Source organism: Rhipicephalus microplus, chromosome 7, assembly GCF_043290135.1.
Source record: "Rhipicephalus microplus isolate Deutch F79 chromosome 7, USDA_Rmic, whole genome shotgun sequence".
NCBI lineage: Eukaryota > Metazoa > Arthropoda > Arachnida > Ixodida > Ixodidae > Rhipicephalus > Rhipicephalus microplus.
In genome coordinates, this window is record NC_134706.1 from 21,722,711 (window position 1) to 21,738,848 (window position 16,138).

Genomic DNA, 16,138 nt, shown 5'->3' on the forward strand with positions numbered 1-16,138 from the left:
CTTACTTCTTTTTGTTGTTCCTACATTCACAGACAATGCTGCTACCGCTACAACATCTGCTGCCTCATGAGGGACGAGCTGTACGGCTCTCCGTACGCGGAACCCGCGTTGCCCTACATTCAGCACGACCTGCACCTGGACGCCCGTCTCGGAGAACTCTTGCCCTAAAAGGCCTATCCTGTCTCCATGGTCACGGAAGATGTTACACGCGTGGAAATAAAGTGCATCAGGCAAAAACGTCTTTTTTGACAGGCTTTGACTACGCTTCATTTTGGTTTTGTTGTGCAGTGTAGATTTCCGGCAGTGCGATAGCCCGTGAGTTCTCCAGGCACAATGTGATGTGAACGGTAGGGCATCGATGTACCTTTCCTCAATTCGAATTAGAATTCGTGTAGTAAAGCTGATTGGCGACCTTGTCTTGTCTTGTCTTGTCTTGTCGCCTAGAGGATCTTGGCTCATACCCACAAGGGGGATTGGCCACACTGTACCTTATAATAGATATTTGTTGCTAAAAAAGAGAGAAATTAGATTAGAACAACAATAGTGTTCCTTTGAAAAAAATGTGAAAAAGTGCAGAAGAATTCGATAAACCAGAATACATAAAACAAATTAACAAGAATGAAGAAGGGGGACACAGAACTGGATATATCTGGCAGTACCACTAGCAGCGTATCCTTCCGGTTGCCTGAATGAATTTATGTAGCGCTGACAGAATAGCGCGGCCTCGTTATTCTTTTTAACTTCCTTTTCTTTTCATCTCTGACTTCTCTGTGCACGTACAACTAGCACACACGAGCATTGTCACAGTGTGTCACACGAATGAGGTTGCTACACAATTGGTTTCGAGTAATACGCTGACCGAATGTAGAGCGATTTGACTCTTTTTCACTGTGAGTCCTCACTTTTCAACAAATATGAAGCTTCTTAAAGGAACACTGAGCTCTTTTTGAAGAAAATTACACTCCCGCCAGAAAGTTGTGGGGCGCCAAAAAAAAAAAAGATCGCCTGCCTCTTTAAAGAGGGCAGCAAATTATTCCAGCAAACAACAGGCATTGGTAGTTAGTACTCCAACAAAACAGCAGCACATACTCTTTTCTTTTTCCTAAAGTGAATCCTCATGAGGAAGCTCTGAAAGAAGGAAGAACAGCAATTATTAAAATATTGAGCCAGTTAAATATACATTTTCGTCATCATTTCCGCGTATTTTTTTCTCAGATTTACGCATTTCCTGGCCATCTAGATCTGAACGTTCACTTCACATTTTATAGTAATTATTGAAGTACGTCGCCCATGGATTTCTTACTGCGACCTCGTTCTACTTTATTCTTCAGTGCGGTTACTTACCTCACAAGTTAATGCCATCCACGATGACTACATCTAGCGCCGCAAATAAACTAACATTCTTTATCGGCTCCTCCAGCTTTCGAGTAACAGCCTAAAAATGCATCCGGTCATAGCATATACTATTTTTGAGCTTAACCTTCAAATATCAGGCTGCCATTTAGGTTCAACAGGTACAGTGGGAAAGAAAAACGTCCATTTCAACTGCAAACTTATCCATATGATATTCTTCTTCAGTAAGCATTTTCATTCGTTCGAAGCTTTATTTTTAAACGAATTTCCCAGCTCCGTTTTAAGTTCACATAACCCTACTTTAAACATCCTGTCACCTGTTTCTTGGCCCATACTCTTTGTGGATGAGCGCCATCTATACGAGGTCATCATCATCATCATCGTCATAAGCAGCCGATTAATAGGTACATCAGTTTTCGTTTTCACCTGAAGAAGGTAGAAGAAGAAGAAGAAGAAGAAGAAGAGACCGCGAGCGTTCTGGGTCCCGCGAGGTAAGCTGTGAAACCGTTCTCCTGCGATTCCATAGCGTAAACCTGAGTAGCGGACAAACTGCCTCGTTGTTGGTAACGACAGGTGAGTTGTGTCGTCAAGGCGAGCTGATCAGCACAACCTCAGATGAGTCGGTTTCGTAAATTCCTTCGTACAGTCAAATTACCCTTAAGAATGCAGAGGAAGCCCTGCCCAGACGACCGAAGTGCGGCAGTCAATCACCTCAGCGACTACCGAAATCGCCCCGCTCTCGCTCCCGGCAACGTTCTCTGCAGGCGGGGTCAACGGCCGTACAGCTGATGACGTCAGTCTGTAGTACACACCCATTGGTGCTGGCTTGTGTGCTCGCTTCTAAAGTTGTAACCGACTAAAAGATAAATCGTGGACACAAGCGCACACGCCAATATGCACCTGCCCTCGTGAAAAGTCCACGAGTACGGCTCAAGGGCGGTTTCGACATGGAGCGTTCCATGTCAACCAGACATATGAGACAACATGTCTGGTAATTTAAAGTCAGGAATACTGTTACTTGAAGAAACGAACACGAACGACATACGGAAAACGAAAGATGTGATCGTGCGAACAGGGCGAGCCAGAAAATTGCAAGGGCAATCTGTTGTGTAAGGCAATATGTTGCGTATGACTAAAACAATAGCTACCACCACCAGCATCACGATACCGATAAGCAAAAGCACTGCTGACTGTCGATTCCATGGTTCGATGCATCAACGCGGGATTCAGCTCCGTCAGACTAAAGTTATAGGGCTGTCTTAACACTAAAAAAAACATATCTCTGTCAAAATTGGAAGTAAATAAGCAGTTTCTGTCTCATACACTTGAGGAGAAACTTTGTTCAATAGGTTTTGCTGGCCGACTTCTTCAATTATGCTTGATAACAACTCTGCGCCCTTTGGACATTTGCCGAATAGCGAAATTTCTTCCTAAGTAAACGTGCTCGTTTACAACTTCCAGTGCACACCTACCTATATCGAAGCGTTCCTCTCTTCCGATATTGCTGTACAATACTTTTGTCTTCAGCAGATTATTTTTCTCTCATTGTCTAATTCAGAAATCATGGATTGCGATTTGTCTCCTGAATTACTCAGCAATGCAATGTCATAAGCGAAGCGCAAGTTACTAAGGTATTCTTTATTCACTCTTATGCCTAACTCTTCTAATGCTAGACCTTTCAAAAGGAAATAACCGCGGAGCCGAACCACAATATTGGAGTAGCTAGAAGAATGAGAATGGGGTGGAGCACATTCGGCAAGCATTTTCAAATTATGTCTGGTAGATCGCACTAACCCTCAATAGGAAGGTATATCACAGCTGTATCTTGCCAGTACTTGCCTCCGGAGCAGAAACCTGGATGCCTACAAAGAGGGTTCAGCTTGAATTGAGGCCGACGCAGCGAGCGATGGCAAAAAAAAAATGATAAGTGTAACCTTCAGAGACAAGAAGAGAGCAGAATGTATCAGGGAACAAACTGGGGTTAAGGATATCATAGTTGAAATCAAGATGAAGGAATGGACATGGGCCGGGCATGTAGCGCATAAACGGGATAACCACTGATCATTAGGGTAACTGACTGGATTCCCATAGAAGGCAAGCGAGTGAGGACGAGACAGAAATTTAGGTGGGCAGGTGAGATTAAGAAGTTTGTCGGTACAAAGTGGCAACAGCGAGGACAAGACCGAGTAGACTGGCGGAACTTGGGAGAGGCCTTTATCCTGCAGTAGGCATAGTCAGGCTGCTGATGATGGTTATGATTAAATTTCTTGGTTAGATCGAGAAGTTCGTGATTATCGGCTTCCGTTGCATCAAGTTTTCATTGCACGTTAATTCATTTGTATCATTTTTTCCTACGTGCACGAATGAAGACCAACAGGACATTCACAATGAAACAACCCCGCAAACCGATCGAGGCGCTCACACCGAGTCCTCAACCTACGGGTAAGAAGTCTGCGTGATCTCATTTTTTTTAACTTGTAGCCTTAGTGTAGCCTTAAATGCTAATTTACGTAATGATTATGATGCATAAGCACTTGGGATAATTAGCAACTATACTATAGGGCTCTTCAACGTGCACCGACGACTCAGAGTACACGATCTACAGAATCACAATCATTTACTTCTCATCAAACAAAATGACAAATACATCATAAGTATATACAGAATCAGATTACGTAGTTGTAATCTGAAATCGGACCTCGTTTATACTATATTACAACATGGCGAATATTGAAAGTAAAATGTTGAAACCAACACCGGTCCGCCGCCAGAGAGGGTGCCCTAAGCCCCTTTTCTCCCCCCCCCCCACTCAAAGTTAGAATGAATGGGAGTTGTTTTACCGAGAATTACGAAATAGGCGTTTCTCAATGCCTTCAACAAGCGGACCCTCCCGAAAAAATTCCAGGCTACGGGCATGAGAAGATTTGACGTTGAAAGAAGCCCATTTTACACAAGCAAGCAACTAACCTAGAAACGCCTTTAACGAAAAGCATTCAACAAGCAAAGCAATGTGGTCTAGCCAATCAGAGTAAGAAATATATGGTGGGCGACTCTTAAAAAACAGTAATGCTGTACATAAGAACAAAAAAGCAACAATATATGTAGCCTGCACGCTCACATCAAACGATATTCATAAATGTTGCGTGTGTGCACCCGTAGTGCGCAGGTTGATCCCTGCACCGAGCAGCCCATTGTCCCTGGAGGACGTAGACTGGTCCAGCATCTCCTGCTCCGAGCAGGACACCTGCAGGATGTCACACTCGCCGCTCTCATCCGAATGCTCTCAGGGCGACGACGCCGGATACATGTGAGTGTAAAAGGCCTTGCTCATGGTGGTTCCTTATAGGGAACCGTGGCGCTAGTGTTTAGGCAGGTGCAACGCGCCGCTATTTAGACAGCATGGGAATAATGGGTAAGTACAGCCGCGACCACGTCTGTGTAGAGCACGCGAGTAGCCGGTTTTCGCACTGCGGCGCGGAACCATGAGGCAGTTCGGGCTCTGAAGTGGTGCATCGGGAGCATGCGCGGACTGGTCGTCAGGCTGACCACGTCAAAGCCCGATGCTGCCTCAAGGTTTCGCCCCGCAGTGCGAAAACCGGCTATACGCGTGCTTCACGCAGACGTGGCTGCGGCTGAACACGAATTTCTCTAATCTTTGTACGTTCGGCTTCATTTGGCTTCGTGTGTCATGAAGCCGTTTTTTTTTTTTTCACAGAACGACTATCAATAAATATTCAGCAGTTGCATATCATCGCATTTACCTTTTATGCTCATCAATTGAAATCTGGTCACGTAGTTCATAGCAGTTCACATTCGTTTATTCGAGAAAAAAAAACAAATGCAGCGATAAACAAAGCTCCAAGTACGTTTGAAGCTCGAGAGCACAGTGACTTAGGCAAAGTTGTGTACTACCCATCATTCCCATGTTGGCTGAATCCTCGCAGCGCCAGAGTGCCCTCTAGTTAATTTTTAGAAAGCCCAGGGACTTGCTACCATTTTAAATTTGAAATACAATACTTCATTAGTGTATATATATGCGTGTATTCGTACAAAACGGCCATTGATTCCTACAGCATTTCTTTCTGTCTGACTCCACGTGAGCAGACACTGTCGCTGGATCATTTTATCACACTTTTCTTCTATGGCTTTTTTCGCTGCCGTTGACTTTGATTGAGGTTCCGGATATTGTAACTCCATGCAGAATAGATAAATTTAGGTTTGATTATGGTTTGTTACTCTTGGTTATGTTTGATCACCTTAGGTAACGTTAGCTTGCATTATGTACCAATAGTATAGAGTTATCATACTCTGGTTAACATTAATACGCTTGTTAATCTTTCCATGTGACGTAATTATGTGACTGATATATGTTTGTACTTACGTCATTTGTTTTTTTTTATTTTATTAAACACAATGCATGTTTGTAGTTTGTCCCATTTGGTATTCTTTCTATTTTATTAAACTTAATGCAGGTCTGTGGTTTGCCGACTTCATTTTTGTTCTCATTTAATCCTTTCGCACCGAGTTTTACAACCACATCTTAGGTTAGTATATATAGGACGGGCAATGTCACATGACGCAATGTAATTATGACAAGGCGACGTTGCTAAGTTACCCCGAAGTGAGGAAACTTACCACCTTAACACTACGTTGGGTTAGGTTAGCTGTAAAATTAGGAACGCAAATTAAAATAAAAGCAAATAAACGCAATAACATGGTGGCCAATGTCCTCATTTATGCCACTCCTGTTAAAGCTATGTCTAACCAACGGTCTAAAAAAGAAGAATTCCATTTATAGCACTAACTAGACGACGGCATAAGCGTCAACCTGTAGCTTAAGCAGCGGCTCAATTCTAGAACCCCGAGCCCAAGCGGAGTCCACGAGGAATGCACAGTAGCGAGAGCGGCTCACTAGATAGTGCTTGGGAGAACGACCTACTACAGCGTGATTCTTCGCTACACTACAGTAGGTTAAAATGTGTTAGTGACCTAAGTCTAAGCTAGGTTCTGTACTGGGGTGCCGTGTCACTACGCATATAGCAAGCTGCCTTCGCCGGACTGTAACCTGGGCCGGCCTTTGGTATACCTGGGCAGCTTCCTGGGACTGCTGTGCGCGGTGGGAGGCGTCGCCACGGCAACCTTCGTACTCTCTGGCGGACCACACGGTGAGGCGGGCGACGCAAATCTGGTGTTCGCGATGTCAGAAACAACGTACTCGCACTCGAGTGCCGCACTACATAAAAGGCAGTTCGAATGACAGGCGCTACTAAAACAAGAAAACACGTTCCTAGTCAAGTAGATTCACTTTACGAAGTATGCAGTAAACAATATGACCGCTCAGCATGAACAAATAACGAGAGAAGGGAAAAGAGGAGCGAGAACTTTTGACTGCTTAATAATATTGTATTACAATTGTATATGTACTCTACCATGTGCGCAGTACACCGCAGGCAATTCTAAGGCGCAGCACCAAAATCACAGTCTACGGCTGAAGTGCTTAAACACTTCTTGGCGCCCTGTCTGGACATCAAATAATCTCAGTTCTGAGGACACCCTAACTCGTCGACAGTTTAAATATTTCAGTGCCGCTAGTTCTTCAACAGAACGGTTGTGTTACAATGAGATGAGTTTCTTTCCTGTTCCGTATTTCCTTTCTTTAGTGCGTAGCATTCAGGGGCTTGGCTTGGCATTCATCCATCGTTTCATGCCACGTGGTCACGCAGTGGTCATTACAGGCATAAAGAAAAGGCTAGCGATCCTCAAAGCCAGTGCGATTGTAAACGAACCATTATAAACCATAAAAATGGGTAACCAAAAATCAATCGTTAAGATGTTCCTGAAATCGCCAGAAGTGGTTCTGAAACACGTGGCTGACACGCGCGCCGCCCCAGAGAGGGTGCCACCGTCTCTGCAAGCGTGCGATTGACAACGCGGTGGCAAACGCCCACAGAATCGCTTCGTTGTCCGTGTCGCACACTTCGCCAGGTTTATTGGAGCTCACATTTGCAGCCCAGAAGTTATAACTACGCCGAGACCTAAACAAGGACGATATTAACTTGGGATTCATTACTCTCTCACTTTCTCTCTCACTCTTCTACGCATGACTCCAGTGGGCGCAGCAATCGACGAGGCGGCAGGCTTTGACAGAGCAGGTAACGTTGTTCATGCGACAAAACGATCAGTAGACTGTAATGTCTTCTCAACGACACTCAGGGCACGCTGTCGTAGCTCCATTCCTCGTGCTGCCCATAGTAGCACAAGTAAAAAAAAGTTGACAAAGAACTGATCAGTTGTCACTTGCTATCCAAGACCTTTATTCCAGATGTTCTAGAACCAGATTCTGGTTAATTAAAGTAAACAGATGCCTAATTGAAGCTTCAGAATCAACGCACCAGGCAGACACAGACATGGAAACAATGAACTTTGTCAACCTAGGTTTTAGCTTCCGGAAACATACGTTAGCTAACAAAAGCTATTTCTTCTTGTCCTACTGCCTTGTGAGTCGTATTCGCATCCGCAGATTCTGACATGGGCATCGAACCCGTCGCCGCACCTCGCATCACGGCTGGGCCATCGAGGATGCTATCGACAAAGCCAGGTTTGTTTGCAACTTGTCAAAAATAAAATCACAGCATATCCACGGAGTGAATGATGATTGGTGGGGCTAAGCGTTCGTCAGATCGTCCGTGCTTTCGTCCGCACATTCGTTCTTGCTTCCGTCCGTCCATGCGTCCATCCGTGCGTCTGTCCATGCGTCCGTCCCTTCGTGCGTCCGTCCTTACGTTCGTTCTTCCGTCTGTCCAACCGTCCGTCCGTCCATGCGTCCACCCCTCTGTCTGCGTGTCCATCAGTCCATCCGTCCGTCTATCTAATGAGCACTCCAAGTACAACCATCTCACAGCTTTTCATCATGTATTCATCGTATACAAGTGCCGCCATCCAGCGGACATTGTAAGGACCACGCTTTCGGGTATGTGCCACCGGTGGCTACATACACCATCGGAGAAGGGACAGACCCACATCCTAAGGAGCTTCGCCCCTAAAACATAGTTTATAGACTGTCGGACTTGAATAAACGAAGGCTTGGCTCTATACTTAAATATTTGTGCTGTAGAATTTGTAAAATTTGGCAGGCTATGGTAAGATATTCCGATAAATTCATCGTGACTTCGACGAAGACGGAGGACGCAGATAGACATCTGTGTCTCGTGTATTCATCTAATTCACGATGAATTTATTCCATTCTGTACAAACTCCCTAAGTCAAGGCAATATTACGGTAGCATCCTACTACAGTAATATAGACTCCGCATGGTTTGTAAATACGCGACCGGGACCTTCACGCGTTACGTCTCGTCGTAAAAACTACAAAACCACAGGTCTTTTCCGCATTCGATAGGTGTAGAAATGGCTCCCTCTTTGCCTCTGTGCAAAGCTGCAACACCGCCTAACGCTATGATTACCAGACTTCATCAGGCGGCATCAGGAACCACCAAGTGGCGATGACCAGTCCAGCTAACCGACGAATTCCAAAGTTCAATCTTCACTTGATAGCATCTAAGCATGAGCGCAACGAAAGTAGTTTGTACGTTGCACCCACGGTAATGCGACACTGCAGTGAAAAGTCCTCACCACGCACTGCTAGTAACAATCAAGCGAGGTTCGTCGCAGCACTCCATCCTTCTTGTGCCAATGTTCGCAGTGCCGATAGTTATAGCGGGAGAACAGAATGACGACACAGAGACAAGAAGGAAACGAAGGACACGAGCGCTAAACACGAGTGCCCTTCTTGTCTCTGTGTCGTCGTTCTGTTCTCGCGCTATAACTATCGTCATGGCATACCACTAGCCCAAGCTGCCACACTTCGCAATGCCCCCTCCCTAATATGTCAATGCATAGGGCTAGCTTATCGTCCCCCCTCTCGCCTCCCCCTCACCCTCCCCCACGTGGACACGCCTAGGTGAGCACTTGTGAGTTTGTCCACCTGATTTCTTTAACGTCCATATTTCAAAAGCGCACGTGTCCCAGCCTGCCGAGGCATTTGTTCGTGAAGCCGGCTTTGCCACACACGAGCTTGAGTGCAACAAAGCACGCTTTACAGGCAAGATTGAAAGAAAAAAAAACGTATTTAGGTATCCAATCTCCGCTTCTTTGGATAATAATGTCGTTGAATGCGACGCACGTAATGCAATAATTTAGTCACTCGTATGCTGGCACAGTCTGTTCCAGATAACCACATAATCTTTATAATTGAGTTACACGTGTTAATCAGCTTTTCTAATGTCACGCATAGAAACTGTGTCAAACAAACGCAGGTCGTGCAACTCCTAGGAAAGGGCAGTGGCCATCTCGTCACAAGGGCAGCGCCTCGACGAGAGGCAAGCATCCAATCGTGACTATCTTTACACGAACGTGCTCATAGAATAATCCGCAATAAACGTGCGGAAGTAAAGTGCATTATGTCCGTTCTGTGAGTGTGTTCTCTAATAATCGGATCGCTACGCTTGATAACGCATCAGTGGAGAAATAAACCTTTCATATTGTGTGAACTACTTCATCTCTCGACAAATGGCACTTATTTTGTTTCATGTTGGGACACTCAGTGTGTTTATAAAATGCAAAATCGTTGCTTTCTGTATAACACAATCCTAGAGTGTGTACGGAAGAGCTTCACATTCTTAAATTAGGTGAAGTTTTTGTTTATTTATTTATTTATTTATTTTAATTTATTTACTAAATCATTCATCTCGTTCTTTTATTACAGCTTCACTGGATGATTACGATGAAGCCGGCATGAATGTGGCTTACAGTGAGTAATTTATTCATCATAAGGTCAACGTTTTTGCTGATGAAGTGACAAATTATATATATATAGGAATTTTCGCTCATTGCAGACCCATGTTACGCAATACAATATATGGGCTTCAAATGACCTGGCAATGAAAGAGTTTGCATAGAATTCATGCTACTCGACGGCTGGCAGGACACACACATACGCAATGTGGAATACTAACAGCTCGACGCACACCTGTATTACGCCAGCAACATCCGCACTGCATGGGCGTTCTGTACAAAATGACGTTGGTGGTCTAGTGGCTAAGGTGCTCTGCTGCTGACCCGCACGTCGCGGGATCGAATCCCGGCTGCGGCGGCTGCATTTCTGATGGAGGCGGAAATGTTGTAGGCCCGTGTGCTCAGATTTGGGTGCACGTTAAAAAGCCCCAGGTGGTCCAAACTTCCGGAGCCCTCCACTACGGCGTCTCTCATAATCATATGGTGGTTTTGGGACGTTAAACCCCACATATCATCCTCGTCAAAACTGAAGTTCTGTGCATGCCACTATTGACGGGTAGACGTGGTCTTCTGATTTACGTTACATTTGAGTCAATAGTATAGGCATGCATTTTCATGTTCCCCAATATGTTTTAAAGTATTCGTACACGTCAATGCTGTATGGCTGTTTCGAGTCTAATAGCATCGCATCTGCTAAATTTCGCCGTACATGAAAGGCACGTAATAAGTTCAACGTAACAAAAGAATATTTTGGCAATATTATGATCATTTCTTGTTTTGTTGTTGTTTACACTTGATAAGGCAATAGAAGAAACTAAATTGAAGTTATGGTCACAAAGTGAGGCTTGCAAAAGCATATAAAACAAGTAAAAAGCACTTTTTTCATTCATTTTTATGTATTGATGCGTGATTTGAATATTGGGCGCATCTTCAACTCCTTGCGTCTTTTGTATGAACTACACTGTTTAAGCAATCGGGTTTTTTCTGCATCCAAGGCCGCTCGTGCAGGATTTCCTGCTTAGTATTGACCGTGTACCGAAATAGGTCAATAACTTTTGTAAATCAGACCACTGTCGGCGAATTTTGACTTCTGATCAACTGTACTACTTTGCCATTTTCGTTCCGCTAGTTTATGTTTACCTTGCCTTTCTTCACTGCATGTCGTTTCTTATAAATAATGCCTTGTCATTTCTTTTTTGGCTCGTGGCTAAACATTGCACGTTTCCTTGTAAATTAGCATTTGTTTCCACTGTTTTAAAAAGCTTTTTGGGGGGTTCACGGTATGAACAAACATAAAATGAAACGTGTCAATTACGAAAAAATATCGGATGCTTCTTTAATGCAGACGACGAAGAGGACTTGCCCAGCGCTTACGAGATGCGAAAATACGGTACGTCACCCTCATAAATCTATCGCCTGTTTTTTTTTTTTTTACCATCGTTGCGCTAGAAATCCAATTCCCATACACTCTGTACGCAATACCTAAAATTCTTAACTCTACTCTTTTCCACTCAATGTTACTAATTGCACTCAATAATAGCTTCACTCAACCGAAACCCTTAGTAAGTCCGACTATTTGTATGTATCTGTAGCTAAGATCTTTAGGTATATCCAAATCACTATTATGCCAACTCTACGCCAGCTTTTTTTTTTCTTCTTGTTTTTTTAATATAAATATAGGCACATCCTATAGCCACACTGATACTCATTCATATCTCGAAATAAGGCCGAGAACTTTATTGCAATGATATGCAAAGCTAAAGTAGAACATGGGTTGTTTGCAGTATATCTACCGTGACTAATCCAAAGTACCAGTGCTTAAGCAATTATTGGAAAACTACCACCTGCAATCGCATTTAGAGCAGATTTCTGGGGTCACCCAACAGACCGCGAAATCACGCCCATCTACTGGTAATCACAAAATTCGCATATTTCCTGTTATTTTGCAGCGGACGAACTTATGAGGCATTCTAACGGTAAGTGAATTGCCTAGTAGACTGTTCTTGCTGCATGGTCATTCATAAGTCGGCAAAACGAGTGACGCTAACTCCGACTCACTCAGAAGAAATATATTTTGCGCTTAGGGCTCACTCGAACTCAAACTCACCGAGTCTTTATCAACCGTACTCACCTGGACAAAATCTCAGTAAAATATTACCCAACAAGACTCGCACCCACTCAAAGTAACGGGTCGATCTGAGTCAGAGTAAACTCGGCTCATGAGTGAGTTTGCCGACCGATTATGTTGAGTAGTCATCATCATCATCATCATCATCATCAGCCTGACTACGTCCACTGCTGTACAAAGGCCTCTCCCATGTTCCGCCAGTTAACCCGGCCCTGTGCTTGCTGCTGCCAATTTATACCCGCAAACTTCTTACTCATCTGCCCACCTAATCTTCCGTCTCCCCCTAACCGCTTGCCTTCTCTGGGAATCCAGTTAGTTACCCTTAATGACCAGCGGTTATCCTGTCTATGCGCTACATGCCCGGCCCATGTCCATTTCCTCTTCTTGATTTCAACTCTGATATCCTTAACCCCCGTTTGTTCCCTAATCCACTCTGCTCTCTTCTTGTCTCTTAAGGTTACACCTACCATTTTTTTTTTCCATTGCTCGTTGCGTCGTCCTAAATTTAACCTGAACCCTCTTTGTAAGTCTCCAGGTTTCTGCTCCGTAGCTAAGTACCGGCAAGATACAGCTGTTATATACCTTCCTCTTGAGGGCTAGTGGCAATCTACCTGTCACGATTTGAGAGTGCTTGCCAAATGTGCTCCACCCCATTCTTATTCTTCTAGTCACTTCACTCTCGTGGTTCGGCTCCGCGGCTATTACCTGCCCTAAGTAGGCATAGTCTTTTACAACTTGAAGTGCACAATTACCTATCTCAAAGCGCTGCTCTTTGTTGAGTAGTGTTAGTCGCTAAATGAAAGCTGATGCTGGCCAATACTAGGGGTACATCGGCATTGATTCGATAAATTATGTTTGTTATTAGTTATGGTTAAAGGAACCCTGCGACACTTTTCCAAGTAATAGTCGTGTGGGTTAGTTAAAATATTTCATTGCATCACAAATTCACTACTGCAAATTTTGGGGGGGGTATTTGTGAAGTACTAGCATAGCTACATGGATTTCCAACACGCTTCAAGCTCTCCCTCTCTCTCACATTTTGTACCAGCTAGTACGCCGAAAGCTACGCATAGAAGACCATGACAATGACAAGGCAGCAAGGTCATACGTCCCATCGTCAGCGCGTGGCATGATCTTGAGCACTGTATTTTCTTCGAACGCGCCGTTTGCTCTAAGGCAGAATCTCGAGCGAGCGGGCGGGCATGTGGTGGCATCTCGCGGCGCTCACGGTAACTACGCAGCTTACGATGATGCTCAGATGAGCCAACGGCCATGGACTTGGGTGTATTACGCAGTAATTTCAGTACATGGCATCGTAGGGACAAGGCGGAGCGATTTGTAGCTCACTTTGAGCACCCATTACAAATTCCAGAGCGCATTGTGTTGTAATGATTGGCTCATGTGTTATCGGGAACCTCGACCACCGGTCGGCCGCTTTTTCTGAAAATGTTCAAAACGTGTTGCAGGGCCGCTTTAACACGTTCGAAATTCTGCTTATTTGCAAATATGACATCAACATTGCCTTCGCTCAGTCTCAATACAATTATAGTGTTTTATGTGCCAATTCTTTCTCTCTGTGTTTCTTTTTTGATTTAAAGAATTCGCAAAGTTTCGGACCAATCAAACGACGGCCCCGCAAACGGTGTCAGTGACCAGACCAGCGAAAAAGCAAGGAGCCACGAAGGGGCGCAATCTGCCCATCTGGCGAGACCAGCCCGCAACGACCGTCCCAGCGACACACACGACTGATCGCAGGTCGACGCTGCAACCACCATCACAGGCGCCACTTTCCAACGGTGAAGGTATGTGAACCAAGTGTAAAGAAAGGACGCTGTATCTTGGGACTGTCTCGGGGACAACTAGGCTAAAACCAGTCCCACGTGTACTCGACGGCTGAGCCTAAAGTAACGGGTTCTATTCCGGCCCTAGTGGGCACAGTTCAATGCAGGCGACATGCTAAAGGCCCCGGTACTGTGCGATGTCAGTGCACTACACGTTACGATTGCACTAAATCTTCTTAAAGCGACCCTAAAATAGAATTTAAGTTTTTCAGCGTTTAGGCTAGAGCATCATCAAAACCATTCGCGCTACAATTTAGCGACACGCCATGTATCATGACAACTGCGGACAATTATATCATACCCTCCTTCTCACCTCTACCAGGCCTCTTTAACTCATGAGACATGCTGGCATCACAGGCGATCGCAGAGCTCTCGTGAGCACGCTCGATGTTTTGAGCCTTTACCAGTCTAGAACTCCGAGATCGCACGCCGACAGGTTGCGCTCAGTCTCGGAGGTCATCACGTGGGAGCGCATGCAGGACGCAAGCCATCCAGCAACAAAGATTGCGGAGTGGTTCTAATCTGCTCCGACAGGTGCCGCCACCCTACTAGCCGATCTTCCGCGCATTCTACAGTCTATCACAGCCAATCAGATCAGCAGCCACGGTATTGTGCTGCTGACGTGCTCTGGCCAAAAGCATGTCGCTCTGTGAGTGGGCGGTTGAAAACGCGTTTGGCCGAGTCGCAACGACCTTCGCCTATCTGCTACGATTTGCAGCTTTGGAGCGTTGTAATCAATTACACTGTTTACGCAGAGCTCGAATCGGTCTCTAAATAAACCTAGGGATTTGGTCTATCAGCCCAATGTGGTTATACAAAATCACCAAAACCGTTTCAGGGTCCCTTTAGTTTCCCCAACAAGCATCATCTACTTATTGCCTCGGTAATTTTTAAATCAGTGCACAACACATTGATTGATTGATTGATCTGTATTGAGCGTTATTTCCCCTATGAATAATAAACAGTGTTGAAATTACGCTAGGATGCCAATAGTGATGAAGTAGCAATTCCCAAAGCGATCAATAAGGGCACGTTCTTTTTGCTGTTGGCGCCATCCTCTCAGGAACTGAAACGCCCGACTCCGACGCCAATGCCGTAGGCAGCGCGCGCCCTCTCCCTACCGGCAACGACAAGAAGGCGTCGTCTTCGACAGCGACACAAAGCGAAGGCAGAGTGAAGATCATAGAGTCTGGAGGCATGAGTAGTGACGTCGACTCTGACGTCACGCCCGGCGGCCGCACCGCACCAGCGGCCGCACGAGGTCTCTTAGCGGCCCTGCCCCTGCCAACCAAAGCACACGGGCCAGGTACGAAGCCAGCTACAATTAGCACGGTCTCTCGTTACATCGCCATAATTATCATTATCATCATCACCATCATCATCATCGGCCTCACTACGCCCACTTCAGGGCCAGGGTCTCTCGGATATTTCACCAATCAACCTGGTCCTGTGCTTACAGTAGCGATGTTACCTCCAAAAAATATTACGTCATATCCACGGAGCGAATCATGAATTTTTTTATAGCGTGAACCCTCTGTCTGTCTGTCTGTCTGTCTGTCTGTCTGTCTGTCTGTCTGTCTGTCTGTCTGTCTGTCTGTCTGTCTGTCTGTCCATCCACCCCCGCTGAGTGAGTCATAAAAGGCGGTCGCGTACCAAGAGAGGCGTAATCTCATAGGCCAGCCTCACCTTCTGTCTGCCCCTCGTGCGTTGGCCTTCTCTCGTATACAATGTTATTCTCAATGACTAGCGGTTATCTTGCCTACGCGCTCCATGCCATGCCCATGCCCGTTTCTTCTTATTGATACAGACTAAGATACCCTTACCACCCATTTGTACCGTGATCCACTTAGGCTTCTTTTTGTACGTGATCTCGTTATGACTGTTCGCTCTCGGCAATCCTAGCAACTCTTGTGGGCAGAAGGATTATGGGCAAAGAACCTGGAGCAGAGAACCTGAAGGATTGCGAAAATAGTTCAACCTTGTGGGCAAAGAACCTGGAGGATTGCGAAAATAGTTCAACCTAG